Consider the following 5,601-nt stretch of genomic DNA (forward strand, 5'->3'; position numbering starts at 1 on the left):
GTGTGTTTATTGAAGAAGATGGACTTGCAGAGAAACTTCAACCCTAAGAGTGGATTGAAGAGGATTGACCGTCAATGTTCGATGCTAGTGCGTTGAGAACCTAGTAAGCTAAGTCAACCCGGAGATTGTTAACCTGTTTTCCATGGGAGAAAAAAGAGCATAAAAAAAATTTATCAAAGATACAAGCATTACAACCACCACCCAGTCTACAGCTGACAGGTAATGTGGCTGAGAATTGGAGAAAGTTTAAGCAACGTTTCCAGTTGTACTTATCAGCTATTTGTGTGACGACAAGACTGCTAAAGTGAAGGCATCAGTGTGTGTATAACAACTTTCAGTTTCAAACACAAGATGACAAAATGAAGTTGGATAAAATACTTGAGAAGTTTCAGGAATAATGTATTCTGAAAAGAAACTCTTGACATGTGTTCAGAAAACAGTAGACCAGTACATCACCGAACTGAGAAGCAGAAGCAAGACGTGTGAATTTGGAGGACTAACAGATTCAATGATAAAGGACAGACTTGTTTGTGGAATTCCAGATAATAGTCTATGTGAAAGGCTACTGAGAGGAGAAAATATGGACCTAGAAAACAGTTAACATGTGCCGAACAGCAGATACAGTGAGAACGCAAGCAAAAGAACTAGTCAGTGAGAGTTGCAACATTGATGCAATGAGAAGAGAAGAACGAAGAGCAGTTAGGAAGAAAAGCAGCGCTCCCGACGTCAAGAGCAAAACAAAACCAGCGCACAGAGACGTGCAAGGAACGCCATGCAGTCAATGTGGCACGCAGCATCCTCCCAGAAAATACCCCGCATACGGTAAAGTGTGCAACAATTGCAATAAAAAGAACCTTGCAACCTGCAAGACAGTGCAAGAGTCAGGCACTGCTGGAAGAGTACAAGGTTCTGTTTCAGGGTCTAGGCTGTCTTCCTAGACCCTGAAACAGAACCTTGCACTGGAGTGGCACTGTCCCACTGCCACTCCAGTGGGACAGTGCCACTGGAGTGGCAGACCGGGGTGGTGGTCCCTCTGTATAAGAAGGGGGACCGGAGGGTGTGTTCCAATTACAGGGGAATCACACTCCTCAGCCTTCCCGATAAGGTCTACTCCAGGGTACTGGAGAGGAGAATCCGACCGATAGTCGAACCTTGGATTCAGGAGGAGCAGTGTGGTTTTCGTCCCGGTTGTGGAACACTGGACCAGCTTTATACTCTCCATCGGGTCCATCGGAATTTCTAGGCGCAGCCAGGGGCCGGAGGAGGTCTGGTTCGGGAACCACAGGATTTCATCTCTGCTGTTTGCGGATGATGTTGTCCTGATGGCTTCATCGAGCCAGGACCTGCAGCAGGCACTGGGGCGGTTTGCAGCCGAGTGTGAAGTGGCTGGGATGAGAATCAACTCCTCTAAATCCGAGGCCATGGTTCTCGACCGGAAAAAGGTGGTTTGCCCTCTCCGGGTGGGTGGTGAGTCTCTGCCCCAAGTGGAGGAGTTCAAGTATCTCGGGGTCTTGTTCACGAGTGAGGGAAAGATGGAGCGTGAGATTGACAGGTGGATCGGTGCAGCGTCTGCAGTGATGCGGTCGCTCTATCGGTCCGTTGTGGTGAAGAAGGAGCTGAGCTGGAAGGCGAAGCTCTCGATTTTACCGGTCAATCTACGTTCCTACCCTCACCTATGGTCATGAGCTCTGGGTAATGACCGAAAGGACAAGATCGCGGATACAAGTGGCTGAAATGGGTTTCCTCCGCAGAGTGGCTGGGCACGCTCTTAGGGATAGGGTGAGGAGCTCAGTCACACGGGAGGAGCTTGGAGTAGAGCCGCTGCTTCTACACGTTGAGAGGAGCCAGCTGAGGTGGCTCGGGCATCTGCTCAGGATGCCTCCTGGACGCCTCCAGGGAGGTATTCGGGGCATGTCCCACCGGGAGGAGGCCCCGGGGAAGACCCAGGACACGCTGGAGGGACTATGTCTCTCGGCTGGCCTGGGAATGCCTTGGGATCCCACCGGAGGAGCTGGAGGATGTGTCTGGGGTGAGGGAAGTTTGGGAGTCCCTGCTTAGACTGCTGCCCCCGCGACTCGGCTCCGGATAAGCGGAAGAAAATGGATGGATGGATGGATGGATGGGCTGTCTTCCTGGAGAGCATACCATCCAAATCGACAAGAAGGTGCCACCAGTCATCAATCCATGCCAAAAAGTGCCATTTGTTCTTCAAAAACCCTTGAAAAAAGAATTGAACAAGATGGAAAGACTGAGCGTGATTGAGAGAATCAATGAACCAACCAACTGGGTAAGTTCTCTGGTCATTGTGAATAAAAAGAAGGGCAAGCCTAGTCTGTATGGGCCCAAGAAATGTGAACAGAGCCATAAAACAAGAACAACAGCCACTAGAGAGGAGATAATGTCACAGTTCGCCAACACAAAGTAAGTGCCTGGAAGATGTTGACATGTCAATGGATGACATAATTTTACAGGGAAGTACGAAAACTGAACATAACAAGTGGCTGACAAGTGTCTTAGAAGCGACAAGGAAAGCAAACTTAAAACTGAACAAAGAGAAATGCCAGCTGGGTGTGAAAGAACTGACATTTGTTGGTGTTGTAACGCTCGGGACAAGGGGGGACCAAAGATACAGGACTCGGGGGAAGGTTTACAGTGTTTATTTACAAAAGTGAAAACAGAGTGAACAATGATCAAAAGGTGAGTCGGGAACAGGACGTGGGTCGTGGTCCATGGAGCAAGACGCGTGGAGCGGAGTCTGAGGCAGAACAAACTACCGGCAAAGTTGAGCTGGGTCTGAGGCAGGAGAGCAGAGCAGGTCCAGGGAGCCGGATCTGGTGGCGGGTAGAATGTCTAATGAACAAGAGTGAAAAACAAGACAGGGAACAACAAGAACAGAGCCAAGCGAAATACCACTCAGGTACATGGACAATCTGGCGCCGAGTGTCAGGTCCTGGCTCCTCTTATTCTCCCCAGGTGTGGCTGATTGGGAATTAGCTCCAGGTGTGCACGGGAGGAGCAGCTCTACGCCCCAGCTCCAGACTCAGACACGTGACCAGGCAGGAAAAATTGGCACAAAAAACTGACAGACAAACCAGGATCATGACAGTTGGAGACATTGTGAGCAGTGAGGGTGAGCAGGAACCCAGAAAGGTACCGGTGATTGAAAACATGCCAAGACCGCAATGCAAGAAGGACATACAGTGGTTTAACAGAATGATAAACTACATGGGAAAGTTCATACCCAATCTTTCTGAATGCATGGCACCACTGAGACAACTAACAGAAAATAGAAGGGGAATGGAGTCATGAATATGAAAATTTATGGAAAGACCTGAAGACACAGCTTACACTTGAACTGGTACTGAGATTCTATGATCCAGCCTAGCCCATCAAGATCTCCTCCGATGCATCACAGATTGGACTAGGAGCTATTCTTCTACAGCTGTTTGATGAATGACAGCCAATTGCATATGCATTACACTCAATGACTGACGCGGAGACGCGTTATGCACAAATCGAAAAAGAGCTGCTGAGTATAATATACACCTTCGTATCAGGACAGGAAACTAGTGTGGAAACTAATCATAAACCTTTGACTGCATTGTTTCAAAAGCCACTCAATGACTGTCCACTGAGAATCCAAAGAATGATGATTCGCCTGCAACTCTAGCCCTTGTATTATGTTGATAAAAAAAAATTACTTTGATTATGTTGCGGGTCATTTTGACTCGTACAGTGTAAATCCATGCAAAACAGTAAAAAAAAAACAAAAAAAAAAACAAAACAAAAAAAAACAGGTTAAAGCAATAACATCTTTATTTTAGATTATATGAACATTTAGAAAAGAGACAAACAATAACTTTTTAATTTCAACAGAACTATTTAAGAACAATTTAAAGTGTTCCCTCCTCACACTTTTTTTTGTTTGTTATTCGACTTGCTCCATTTTCAATGTTCAACATTTTCCATCCATCCATCCATCCATTACTGTCATCTCGGGAGGGACAGACCTAGCATCTTTTCCGTTTCTTCACACCTGTATCCAATGGATTTTGCAGATTGGTTGGGTGACGTGAGCTTGACTTTTTCAATGACAGCTGCAGCTGCTGGGGTTTTGAGTGGCCCGACTCTGCATCCTTGGAGTGACAAGTGCTTTGCCAAGTTGTTCCAGGAAAAGCCGACGTCGAAACAATTTGCCGGCATTCCCTTGTTGGTTGATTTCAGTCCACATAACATAGGCATTGTACGCAGACACGTCCACAATGTTGAAGAAAATCACCAAGGGCCAACGAGCAGTCTTGCGCTGGCAGCTGTATGTTGCTATAACTTTGTCCAGATTATCACCTCCCCCTTTGGTGGAATTGTAGTCCATGATCATTTGTGGCTTCCTGTCTTCTCTTGCGCTGAGAGCTGCATCAGAGTGCATTGTGCTCATTACAAGAACATTCTTGTTTCTCTTTGGGCAGTATGAAACAACTGTTGCTTTCTCACTGAAAGCAAATGTTGAGGAATGCAGAGGTCTGCCCTGCACCTTCAAAATGTCCTTGGGAAGTTCTGGCTTGTTTCTTCTGACTGTTCCCAACATAGTCCGCTTCCTCTTCTGAAGTTCATCTCCAAGGTGGTAGGATGTAAAGAAGTTGTCACATGTGATATTGTGACCTTGCAGCCCTTCACTCATCTCCAGCACAACACACATTCCCCTGATTCTTCTCAGGTGCTTCTCCAGGTAGCTTTCCTGTGTATACTTGCATATTTCATGCATAGCTAGATGCCATACTTGGCGGGTTTGTTAGGCATGTACTGTCGAAAAGGACAGAGCCCCCTGAATGAAACAAGGTGCTCATCAATGGTAGCATGGGGACCAGGATTGTACATCAAAGGCAGAATTTCAACCCATTTATCCCATACATCTCTGATCACAGCTAATTTGTCTCTTTCACGTCGACCAGCTCTGGTGTTGCGGTTGTCAAATAGGATCACACGAGATATCATGTGGAATGTCTCCAGAGACATTGCGGCTCGAAAGATTGGCCTTCCATTTTCTTCATTCCACAGACTTGCAGTTGTTTCTCCTTTTGACCTGTACACTCCAGCTGATACCAGAATTCCAATGTAAGCATGAAATTCAGTCTGATCCAATGGCTTCCCTTTCCCTTGAAATACCTCCAAATTGGTCATGTCCAGTATTATCTTCTCTATTGGTGGGGATATAAAGAGCTGAAATGCTGATTTAATATCATCAACTTGTGTGACAGCAAATCTTGTGGGACCGGGAGTCATGTTGATGACAGTGAAAGATGACCATCTACCTCGACTTTGGTGGGGTGATGTTGACCATTTTATCTTACCATTTTTAGATGCCCATGTATCCTCTGTGGATGATGATTGCTGCATTCCTTGGTCTTCATCTGATGGAGAGACAATGGCAGACTCGTCCTTAGAGCACTCTTCATCAGAGGAAAATTGACAATCTGAATCATCAATAACATTGTCCTCAGTCTCTGAAAGATCCTCTGCCTCTGAAATCTCTTCCTCTGCATCGCCATCCCAGTTCAATATCTGTGCCAAAGTTTCTTGAACTGTAAAACTTCTGGAGCTCAT

General features: G+C 46.3%; 1 pseudogene; it reads right to left on the reverse strand.

Annotated features, from left to right (window-relative positions):
• Window positions 1-4,087: 4,087 nt before the first annotated feature.
• Window positions 4,088-5,601, reverse strand: LOC117388960 (piggyBac transposable element-derived protein 3-like; annotated as a pseudogene).

This window comes from Periophthalmus magnuspinnatus, chromosome 21, assembly GCF_009829125.3.
Source record: "Periophthalmus magnuspinnatus isolate fPerMag1 chromosome 21, fPerMag1.2.pri, whole genome shotgun sequence".
NCBI lineage: Eukaryota > Metazoa > Chordata > Actinopteri > Gobiiformes > Gobiidae > Periophthalmus > Periophthalmus magnuspinnatus.